The 12,277-nt window shown below is 43.4% G+C and overlaps 1 protein-coding gene and 1 long non-coding RNA gene across 4 annotated transcripts in view; both read left to right on the top strand.

Annotated features, from left to right (window-relative positions):
* The window catches only part of man1a2 (mannosidase, alpha, class 1A, member 2), a 131,076-nt gene that overhangs the window by 41,868 nt on the left and 76,931 nt on the right, over nt 1-12,277 (top strand). The window lies entirely within an intron of this gene.
* Nucleotides 470-3,014, top strand: LOC127612137 (uncharacterized). Its single transcript, XR_007965594.1, has 2 exons — nt 470-1,674; nt 2,905-3,014. It is a non-coding gene; the product is annotated as an uncharacterized LOC127612137 (long non-coding RNA).

Genomic DNA, 12,277 nt, shown 5'->3' with positions numbered 1-12,277 from the left:
TATTGTCACGTCCCGGGGTTGCCCATTGCGGAGTAATTGCTCAGCCTTTATTTGGACGCTCTGGCAGTCTACTCACTGCCGCAGAATTCCACGCCGTGCCAAAATTTCTCTCGCCCAATTCCTACTCGTATTGATTCATTGCCTCTTAGCCTTGTGGCTGTTATTGCGCGTCGTTGTTCCTCTGGCGAGTGAAATTTATATTCATTATCTAATCAGACCCTCCTTGCTATCTTTTTCCGCAAGCGTTTTCTGTTGTCCTTTTTATGTTATCCCTGGTCCCTATTTTGACCAGCGCTTTTTGTTATTCTCCCTGTCGGGTTATTTTGTGTTCATATTAAAGACTCCTTTTGTTATTTGACAAACCTTTTTCTGTGTCTGCTATTTCGGGGATCCACTTCCTTATTCTGTTGTGCACGGAGCGATCATTCTATCGCTTCGTGCACAACGTGACAGCTATAAGTATGTTGCATTCAGGAGACTCGGAGCTGCGAGTAGCAGCCCATACTGTATTAAAACCTTTCATATCTTGAAATTTCTTTGGTAACAAGAGGCAATATTTTCCTGTTGAGGCGTTTCGTAACTTGAAGATTTTGTATGAAGAGATGTTCGTAAGTAGAGGTACCACTGTACAAGTGTTTTTGTTATCCTCAGCACAATGCCTTTTTTAAAATGTGGTTCTTCTACTGAAAAAAATGCTTGTAGCCTGGTTGCCTTTGTTTTGAATTTGCTGTAAGCTAATGGTTATATCAGAGCAGCTGATATTACATATGGTCCAACTAGTCAGCTGATCGCAACTCCCGTGATTTGGTTGATTTGAAGAATAAAGTGTTTGTGGCAGCTCTAATGTGCAACAAACAGACCACTGCAAACTATGTTTAAGACTGTTAAAAGCAAAGCAAGTAACATGGAAGGGAAAATTCCCACAAAGAAACTGACCAAATATAATTATTTCACGTTGTTTTACCTATGACAAGAAAGGAACCCGGTGAAGGCAATCATGCAGTCGATGGCGCTGAACATTGTCAAACGCATGGTGTCTTTTTATGCATTGCAAAAGCAGTCATTTATCCACACACTGATATACTTCAACGGTGCTAGCAGCTGTTGTGATAAACTACATACACCCTAACCCTAACCCTAACCCTAACCCTAACCCTTTAGACCAGGGGTGCTCATTAGGTAGATCCTGATCTACTGGTAGATCTAAGACAGGTACCAAGTAGATCCGAGGAGTGTCGAGGAGAAAAAAAAAACAAACAACGATTTGTGTGTCTTTGTACATGTTAATAATATTTTTTTTGTGTTAATGTACACTGCACCCTAATCATCTTATCAGTCTCATTTTCACCCGAAAATATTTAAAAATAAAATAAAATAAAGCAGGTAAATTTTGAATTTATGGTGGCGCGTGATTACGTCACCGGAAGTTGTTAGCTCTCAGCAGTCTGAAATTACAGCTTGTGTTCAGAACTGTTGCGGTCTATCTTTTATCGTCATTATTCTCATTCAGAGTTTGCTTCGTGTACAATTCACAGAGGGCACAGGCAAAGAATAGTAATCTTGGAGGGCCCAGGGAAACACTTTAAAACGGTACGTGTGAGCTACGATAGTTAAGAGGCTGCAAAAGTGCGTCGCATGCCTCAGTTTCAGGCTGTTTCTCATCAGGGCGTGCGTGTGCGTGTGCGTGTGCGTGTGTGTACGTGCGCGTGTCGGTAAGGGTAGATCCCGGGAGGTTAGTTGATCGAAAAGTAGATCGATCCAAAAAGTTTGAGCACCCCTGCTTTAGACACTTCACTGGGTTTTATTCCCATCAAGCCACATCTTATTGCATTTTACCAGGTGACTGAAAGTGATGTGACTTCATAAGAAGAGCGTATACAGAGTTCACCAAACATGACTGTGCTATCAAATATAGTTCCTTTGCGAGAATTTATCTGGGCTACAAAGAGAAAAACTCAATCGCCAAGTGCCAGATCAGAGAGGGTTTTCAGACCTCAAAAGTCAAAACTCAAGACTCTTGTGAAAACAAACGTGTAATATTTCTGATAAATTAGAAATATTCTGGGAGTATCTCAGTGATCCGTTTTCTTCGAATACTTTCTTTTGGCGGATATCATTGGGTTTGAGTTCAATCTGTATGAATGAGGCGCAGAATATTTATTTAGATACTAAACTACTTATCTTGAGCTTTGTTATTACACTAATAGTACAGATGTACAACCAGCACAAATACCGTTATTGGGAGGGCAAAACAGTAAAAACTGTTTAGTGTGTTTTGTTTAGTGTTGCTTAACTCTAGCATGGCAATGATGGCAATGAATTCATTGCAGAAGCAGAAGTTACATTAATATGACAAGACAAGATTTATACATGTGTGTCTACATCAGGGGTGCCCATTAGATAGATCCTGATCTACCGGTAGATCTAAGACAGGTCCCAAGTAGATTCGAGGAGTGTCGAGAAGAAAAAAAACAACCATTTGTGTGTCTTTGTACATGTTAGTAATATATTTTTTGTGTTAATATACACTGCACCCTATTCATCTTATCAGTCTCATTTTCACTAAATCTTTTTTTTTTTAAATAAAATAAAGCAGGTAAATCTCACATTTACGGTGGCGTGTAATTACGTCACCGGAAGTTGTTGGCGCTCGGCAGTTTGCAATTGCAGCTTGTGATCAGAGCTGTTGCGCTCTATCTTTTATCGTCATGATTCTCATTCAGAGTTTGCTTCGTGTACAATTCACCGAGGGTACGAGCAAAAAATAGGAATCTAGGAGGGCCCAGGGAAGCACTTTAAAAGGATACGTGTGAGCTACGATAGTTAACAGGCTGCAAAAGGGCGTTGCATGCCTCCGTTTCAGGCTGTTTCTCATCATGACGTGTGTGTGTGTGTGTGTGTGAGTGTGCGTGTGCGTGTGCGTGTGCGTATGCGTGCGCGCGCCGGTAAGGGTAGATCCCGGGAGGTTAGTTGATCGAAAAGTAGATCTTCGATCCAAAAAGTTTGGGCACCCCTGGTCTACATGATTGCCCAAGTGAGAATTTTTTTCCGTTAGATGACACATGGTGAACGTCAAAACAAAGCCCCTAGTATAGGGTCGGCAACCCAAAATGTTGAAAGAGCCATATGGGACAAAAAACAAATATGTCTGGAGCCGCAAAAAAATAAAAGCCTTCTATAAAACTTATAATGAAGGAAACACATGCTGTATGTATGTAGGAGACTGAACTGTCGCGGAATTGTTTGTTATTCATTCCTTTATGTGTTCACAAACACCCCCATAGAATTTATTTTGTAATTTCCTCGCTTAATTTTTTTTTGTTTTGGTGCATTATTTTCGCTTTTATTAGTATCAGTGATCATTCATTTCCGTTTTTCTGAGGCTGTCTTTGAACGCCTCTCAAGTCGAACGAGAAGAGAAAAGTCACGGAGTCGTAGTCAGACGTCTCTGTCTTTGTCGAGACTGTTAAAAGCATAAATACCACACACAATAACACCACAGCTCTCCTTTTTCGGAGCTGCAACATGTATCTATATCTATTTGAGCTATATTAGCATACTATCAAAATCTATTTCCATTTTCAAACCTTTTATAAAGCTCCAGGGAGCCAGTAGATGTCGCTGAAGAGCCACATGCAGCTCAGGTCCCGCGTGTTGCCGACCCCCGCCCTAGTAGTACGTCACAATGATGTTCTTACAAGATGATATACATCTTGTTTGTATGAAATTTGAATAGTGAAATAATGATGACCTTGATTTGCTCGTAAATGTTCTGTTATTCAAATCTAGCCCTGTTTTGCTGGTCACAAAGCTGATAGACATATCATGACTCACTGGAAGTCTTTTTATGAATGGCTTCAGGTTTAGTGTATCTCCTGCCATTTAATAGAAACTTATCTAATTGTTCAGCCTATAAATCTAAGTCACAGGCAAAGATAGATGAGAAATTTGTCATTAATAATATTAACTGAAAACCTTTGCACAGCACACTAGTGTGCCACAGCACCTTGTTTGATCACTGCCGATCTAGTGCAATAATTTAATTTCTGAGGAAAAACAAAGAAAACAGATGTTTTCATCTTTTTCCAAACCGCCAGTTCACTGACAGGTTGCTCTAATGGTTTCTGGGAGCATAAACTGCCATGTTTGTTCCTGCTGGGCCCATTACAAATCAGCCTAAAAGTGTCATGTCCATCATCCAAGCAGGAAGATAAGAAATTACGTGAAAGGCTTCTTTTGTGTTTTTGAAGATTATATTCTGACCTTGAATATTTTAGACACAACGAGACTAATTTTTCTATTGCCCATCCAAATGTTTTGTGTTCAATTAAATCAAATACAGTCACTGGGTCATCAAATATAATCATTTTGATGCATATTTTGTTCTTATAAACAATGTTTCATACCCATATTTGGTGTATCAGGTGTTTCATGAGATTTCAGTTGTATTGGTTTTGAGACACACAACTAACACATTAATGATGATGTCACAAAATACAAAGCATTATGCTTTGAGTGATTATTTTCTTAAGCTAGACTGGGGTCTAACTCAAGGTGGACAGTTCCAAATAACAGTCAGTATTTGTTAGCACAAAACCTTCCAGCTTCTTTGAGAAAGAATATTAGGGAAAGCCTATTTGAACATCTGAACTTTATTTGGGGTTATTCAGAGCCAGTTTAAATGGTGGCAGGTGTGTGCTGATCCGCATTTAACATGAGCTTGAATGTACAGTGATCCCTCGCTATTTCGCAGTTCGTTTACCGCGGCTTCGGTGAATCGCGAATTTTTTCAAACATATTCATAATTTTTTTTTGAAGTTCGCAAACGGTCCACGAGAAGCAGTGAAAATCAGCAAAACAACAGTGATTAACATAGAGCGACATGTACAGTAAGTTTTCTTTGTGGAAAAGAATCGCTATTAATCGATGCATCGATGTGCGTGATGCGAGTGCATCGGCTCATTCACTGGGTATGACGCGATTGACGGGTAATATCTAGATTCATCACGATGCATTGGTGGGTATCGGTAAAATCCGATTCAAGCGCAGTTTTATTCATGTTAAACGGCACCTATCTGCCCTTTCCTAGGCGCAATGAATGCACCATCATTATTTTGTGTTGAATACGGACGGAAGCCGTGAGTTACATACAGTGCAGTACACAACTAGTGAAAAACTATGGAGTTCGCGCAAGCAGCAGCGAGGAAACTACTGTATTTAATGCCCCCACAACATTCAGATCTTATGTATGGAAATACTACGGCTTCGAAAAGAAAGACGGAAAGCTTGATAAAACCTCCGTAATTTGCAAAGAATGTTGCACTATGAAGCCAGATCAACGGCAGCACCACAAATATGCAGACCACTTAAAACGACACCACATCACCGACAAGTTTCCCGCCCTCTCCCCCGCCTCCCCGTCCAGTTCCTCGTTGGACACCGGAGAAACTCTTGGCAAACCAGGTCAGAATCAGAAAAAAATCGCCTCTTATTTTGGGGGTCGCCTTGCAGCTCACTGTGACCGCGCAAGGAAAAATTATATATGGATGACTCTTTTGGACATTTCATTTTGACACAGAGTGGTCTGTGTACGCTACAATACACACAGCAGCTTTGAGGCTGTGACTGCCACATTGTTTCAATTGTATTTTTTTTCCTGTCCTATGGAGATGGATATTTCATATAATATACTCAGTGAGTAGTCTGTTTGTGTTTACACTACAGCAACAGCTGTGAGTCTCAGGTGCCAAATTGTTTACATTTTCTTTGCACAAAACCCAATTGTGAAAAGGCTTAAATAAGTTGTTTTACACCTTCTACTGTTTATAAGGAATAAAGTGGTATACTTTTTGCATTACCATACTGAATTCCATCTTTTTTTTAACTTTTTTTCTTTGCGTATTTGCATCATGTTTAATTGCACAATATCACAACAAATTGCACTGTATCGGATCGCATTGATTTGAACTTAATGTGTATCGCATCGTATCACATCGTGAATACGGTGAAACGTATCGCATCATGTCGCCAGAAAATTCCATGTATCGTTTAAGTATCGCATCGCTGGTAGTGCATCGAGATGTGTATCGAATCGTCCTCAGTGCTGAGATTCACACTACTAATGTGAATGTGTGTGGGGGGGGGGGGCTGAGAAGATGCAAAAGCCATGTTGATTGACTATGCATCTTCTTTCTGTCTTATCACGTGGGTTACTCTTTGATCTATAATCAGTGTCTAAGTGTTGTTTACGATGCTGCTAGCGTGTGCGGGTCTGTGTGTGTGGCAGAGACGATATTATGCGTTACCGGAAATTTGCGTAAGCGGAAATTCCACTACCCGTAACCCGGATGGAGGTGTAATGCCGCGGGAGCTTAAATACATGCAACGCCCACCCAATGCGACGGAAAAGACAACGCTGAAACAAGTTTTCGCTTCGTGTTTCAAATTCTAAACGACGATGTGTAAGGGTGTTTTTATTGCCGTGCGTTTTACTGTAATTGTGAATGATTTTAACTTTATTCACTTACGTCCTGAACGCGGCACTAGCTTAAAAGGAGCACCCACTCGACATGACCGAAGGAACGTGTTCCCTTCGCCGTTTTCATTCATCAGATTTGAAACGAAGACGTGTAAGCGACTTTTTTTTGCCGTGCGTTTTACTGCAATTGCGAAAGATTTTAACTTTATTCACTTACGTCATGTAGATCATCGCATCGAAACGTAGAAGAACTGTAACGACTGGAGTGGAGTGAGAGAAATGTGTCTGTTTGAGCGAGGCTGGACACAAAAGTTAAAAAGATCCAGCAGACACTTGGAGTGGGAAAGACGCAAATCTACGAAACTTTAAAAAAACAAGGCATCGATTCAACTCCTGATGACAAGCCACCATCCAGCAAGGAAGCAATGCAAATGGCAACAAAAATCCTTCAGTATGCACAAGAATTACCAGACATCGGTGATCAACGGGACGGTTACTTGCAACTAGCAAGAAAACTGTATGACACGCAGGCAAACATTGTCATAAACCAAAAAATGCATCCAACAAAATAATCCAAAATACAATTTTTTTTCCCAAGACAGAAAAAAATAAACATTAAAATACTGTATGTATTTTACTGTTGTGATTTTTTTTGGGATACACCTGTATTGCAGTTTTTCTTATATAAACAGTTTTTGGACAGTATATTTTTGTATTTTGTTGATTGTGTTGTCCACTGTTCCACGGCCGGGACGAAAACCACACTGCTCCTCCTCAATCTGAGGCTCGACTTCTTGACGGACCCTCCTCTCCAGCACCCCTGAATAGACCTTACCTGGGAGGCTGAGGAGTGTGATCCCTCTGTAGTTGGAACACACCCTCCGGTCCCCCTTTTTAAAAAGAGGGACTACCACCCCGGTCTGCCAATCCAGAGGCACTCTCCCTGTTGACCACGTGATGTTGCAGAGGCGTGTCAACCAGGACAGCCCCACAACATCCAGAGCCTTGAGGAACTTCGGGCGGATCTCATCCACTCCCGGGGCCTTGCCACCGAGGAGCTTTTTAACCACATCGGTGACTTCAGCCACAGAGATAGGAGAGCCCACCTCAGAGTCCCCAGGCTCTGCTTCCTCCAAGGAAGACGTGTTGGTGGAGTTGAGGAGGTCTTCGAAGTACTCTGCCCACTGGTTCACAACGTCCCGAGTCGAAGTCAGCAGCGCCCCATCCCCACTGTACACAGTGTTAATGGTGCACTGCTTCCCCCACTGAGACGTCGGATGGTGGACCAGAATTTCCTCGAAGCCGTCCGGAAGTCGGCTTCCATGTCCTCACCAAACTCTTCCCACGCTCGGGTTTTTGCCTCGGCGACCACCGAAGCTGCGTTCCGCTTGGCCAGTCGATACCCGTCAGCTGCCTCTGGGGTTCCACAGGCCATAAAGGCTCGATAGGACTCCTTCTTCAGCTTGACGGCATCCCTTACTGCTGGTGTCCACCAGCGAGTACGGGGGTTGCCGCCACGACAGGCACCAACCACCTTACGGCCACAACTCAGATTGGCCGCCTCAACAATAGAGGCACGGAACATGGTCCACTCGGGCTCAATGTCCCCCGCCTCCCACGGAACATGGGAAAAGCTCTGTCGGAGGTGGGAGTTGAAACTCCTTCTGACAGGGGATTCCGCCAGACGCTCCCAACAAACCCTCACAATACGTTTGGGTCTGCCAGGGCGGACTGGCATCTTCCCCCACCATCTGAGCCTACTCACCACCAGGTGGTGATCAGTTGACAGCTCCGCCCCTCTCTTCACCCGAGTGTCCAGAACATGCGGCCGCAAATCCGATGATACAACTACAAAGTCGATCATCGAACTGTGGCCTAGGGTATCCTGGTGCCAAGTGCACATATGGACACCCTTATGTTTGAACAAGGTGTTCGTTATGGACAATCCGTGACGAGCACAGAAGTTCAATAACAAAACACCACTCGGGTTCTGATCGGGGGGGCCGTTCCTCCCAATCACGCCCCTCCAGGTCTCACTGTCATTGCCCACGTGAGCATTGAAGTCCCCCAGCAGAACAAGCGAGTCCCCAGCAGGAGTACTCTCCAGCACACCCTCCAAGGACTCCAAAAAGGGTGGGTATGCTGAGCTGCTGTTTGGTGCATATGCACAAACAGTCAGGACCCGTCCACCCACCCGAAGGCGGAGGGAGGCAACCCTCTCGTCTACTGGTGTGAACCCCAATGTACAGGTTCTGTGGGGGGTGCTTCGAGGGTATGGGGTACCGAACCCACTGATACGGGCTGTTTGGTCACTGTACCACCGATGTCAGAGTTTGGTTCGCATTGCCGGCAGTAAGTCGGAATCGTTTCCAGTGGGGGTAGGACTCCGCCAAGGCTGCCCTTTGTCGCCGATTCTGTTCATAACCTTTATGGACAGAATTTCTAGGCGCAGCCGAAGCGTTGAGGGGGTCCGTTTTGGGGGCCTCAGTATTGCATCCCTGCTTTTTGCAGATGATGTGGTGCTGTTGGCTCCTTCAAACGGGGCTCTCCAACTCTCACTGGAACGTTTTGCAGCCGAGTGTGAAGCGGTTGGGATGAAAATCAGCACCTCCAAATCTGAAACCATGGTCGGAAAAGGGTGGAGTGCCCCCTCCGGGAGATCTTGCCCCAAGTGGAGGAGTTCAAGTATCTTGGGGTCTTGTTCACGAGTGGGGGCAGGAGGGAGCAGGAGATCGACAGGCGGATCGGTGCAGCGTCTGCTGTGATGCGGACGCTGTATCGGTCTGTCGTGGTGAAGAAGGAGCTGAGCCAAAGGGCGAAGCTCTCAATTTACCGGTCGATCTACGTCCCAACCCTCATCTATGGTCACGAGCTATGGGTCGTGACCGAAAGAACGAGATCCCGGATACAAGCGGCCGAAATGAGCTTTCTCCGCAGGGTGTCCGGGCTCTCCCTTAGAGATAAGGTGAGGAGCTCAGTCATCCGGGAGGGGCTCAGAGTCGAGCCGCTTCTCCTCCACATCGAGAGGAGCCAGATCAGATGGCTTGGGCATCTGATTCGGATGCCTCCTGAGCGCCTCCCCGGTGAGGTGTTCCGGTCATGTCCCACCCGGAGGAGACCCCGAGGAAGACCCAGGACACGCTGGAGAGACTATGTCACCCAGCTTGCCTGGGAACGACTCGGGATCCCCCGGGGAGAGCTGGAAGAAGTAGCTAGGGAGAGGGAAGTCTGGGCTTCCCTGCTAAAGCTGTTGCCCCCGCGACCCGGCCCCGGATAAGCGGTAGATGATGGATGGATGGATGGATGGATGGATGGATGGATGGATGGATGGATGGATGGATGGATGGATTGATTGTGTTGTTACAGGTGCATTTCGTCAACATACTTGCAGGTTCATAAAGGACATGTACCATGCTTATTTCCCAAATGAGGAATTTCTGTTATCAGGACAAATTGGACTGTGCAAACACGAGTCCGTACTAGAGAATATTTAGTGTATACATACAATGATAAACAAATGCTGCAAAAATTTAAATAATTCAGGAGCAGGCCAGAGGATTTCGGAAATTAATGGTAACCGTTTTTCGGTTCCGTTGGATTACCTAATGGGAAACCACTATAACAAATGTTGGGCTCCGTAAACGTTCATCATGGGAACCCATTTTTCTATTTTGACTGATATTGATCATCAAGAATTCCGAAACTGAAAAGTATCATGTTTCAAGGGTCAATGTTTGAAAACTATGCATTAACAATGAACATTATATCAGCAGTTGTGTACTCCAGGTTTATTCCAAAAAATAAATGGATCAAAAACTGGTGTACTCATGTGGCATCATCAGTGGCATCATCTCACACTGCAAAGATTAATTGACTGGTAATCATTAATACAGGTAAGTATTGATGTGGCTTGACATCCTCTTCCCAAGACGATGCATGTGTAATCTACGATCAATTTGACGAAAGAATTTAACACACGTCATCATTAGTTCTACCAACAGTTAACATTCGCATTACTACACCTTGTGACGAATGTTTTATTCATAAAGTTACCATGCTACAACCAGTAAATTATAGAATAACCAATACTGTTTCATAATATTTTTCACAGCGATTAGCCTACAAATCTAATGACCAATTTGCCTCGTAATCGTGCCTCCGCGTCGTATTTCGCTCTCGCGTTCTGTGCATGTGTGTGTTAGTGCGCTCTGCTCAAGCGCCAAGGCCCACGTGGGGCAATTTTTTTTTAATGTATATGTTAATTGGTCACTACTTCGCGATTTTCATTTATCGCGGGTGGTTTTGGTCCCCATTAACCACGATAAACGAGGGATTACTGTAATTCGTTTAATTCTGAACACAGACACATCCCCAGGTTTAGGGAGGTGTTCATACTTACTGTACATACAACCACAACTTCAGTTGTTTATATAGTACATCTGAAACAAATGATTATTACAATATATTTGAGAGTAAAAGCAAGTTATTTTTCCTCATTCAAATCTTAATATCTGAACATTTAAGTATGTAAACCAGTGGCCACCAAACTCCGGCCCGCCTCCACATTTGGTCCGGCCCCTCTGAACAATACCAGAGAGTCTTTTGATTTATTTTTCATCTATGTATATTTGTATTTTCTCATAAAATTTGGCTTTTGCAATAAAATATTCCTTAGTTATGAACTATTTTCATGATTAACTATTAGCTAGTAACAATTTCCTATGCACATATAACGTGACATTTGTTCCATCCTTCTGCGGTCTGCGCCGTTATCTGGCAACCCCAGAAAAAAATTCCTAAAACCGTCCCTCTCAAAGAGAACATAGTCATGGCGAAAAGGTGATGTAAGAGGAAAAAATAATATTCAGAATACAGGGAATTTAACCCAAAATGGAGAAACTATATTCTTTTCAATGCAAAGAAAAGATTGTCTGTCTCATCTGTCGGTGGCGGTATTCACAGAATACAATCTGCGGAGACACAACAACAAGTATGATTTTTTTGCATGGGCAAATGAGAGCAGACAAACTGTCAACGCTAAAAAGAGGAACGTGAGCTCAGCAAAATACATTTGTACGCCAAGCTCAGCTGAACCAGAATCTGTTTGGGCTAGCTTTCAGTTAGCTCAACTGATAGCAAGCAGCGGTAAGGAGAGTTTGTCAAGAAATGTATGAATGCTGTCGCGGAGGTGGTGTGTCCCGAGAAGAAAGACGTCTTTAACACCGCAACTGTATCAAAAAAAGTTATTTGATTTTGTGTGGGTTTCTGGGAAACATTACATTTTTACGTCTAGGTACTCTTGCAGTCACACTTGTGCTGTTACAAACTGACCCCGGCCCCCCCATCAGAGAAGCGAAAAGTTATGTGGCCCTCACAGGAAAATGTTTAGGGACCACTAATGTAAACTAAAGTGCAATCACATTCGTAAATGAATGGCTTCTGATTTTTGAAATACTATTACTGTAAATTACATCATAACTTCTCCTCAGCTGCCGGTTAACCTGGCCGATCTTAGACTTTTCTCCAGATTGTCGCTACGTTTCTCCATTTTCCGTTATCTCTTCTATTATTTTCTTTTCTTTCTTACCGATATTTTTTATTTTTCTTCTTCAGTCTTATTTCAATGCAAAAAAACACTGTCTTATATTCAGGCCAATACGGTAAATAGATGAACAAGTCTGGATGTCTACTTTGCCACATTCCACATTTACAGCCATTTAACCTAACTGGCACTATTTGCTTTATAAAGGACAGCTTTCCATTGAGTTCACTCCCATGAACTGAGTTGCTTGCATCCCG

Source organism: Hippocampus zosterae, chromosome 12 (assembly GCF_025434085.1).
Source record: "Hippocampus zosterae strain Florida chromosome 12, ASM2543408v3, whole genome shotgun sequence".
In the NCBI taxonomy this organism is placed as follows: domain Eukaryota; kingdom Metazoa; phylum Chordata; class Actinopteri; order Syngnathiformes; family Syngnathidae; genus Hippocampus; species Hippocampus zosterae.
The sequence above is the reverse complement of the archived record's forward strand: the minus strand, read 5'-3'. Positions and strand labels throughout refer to the sequence as shown.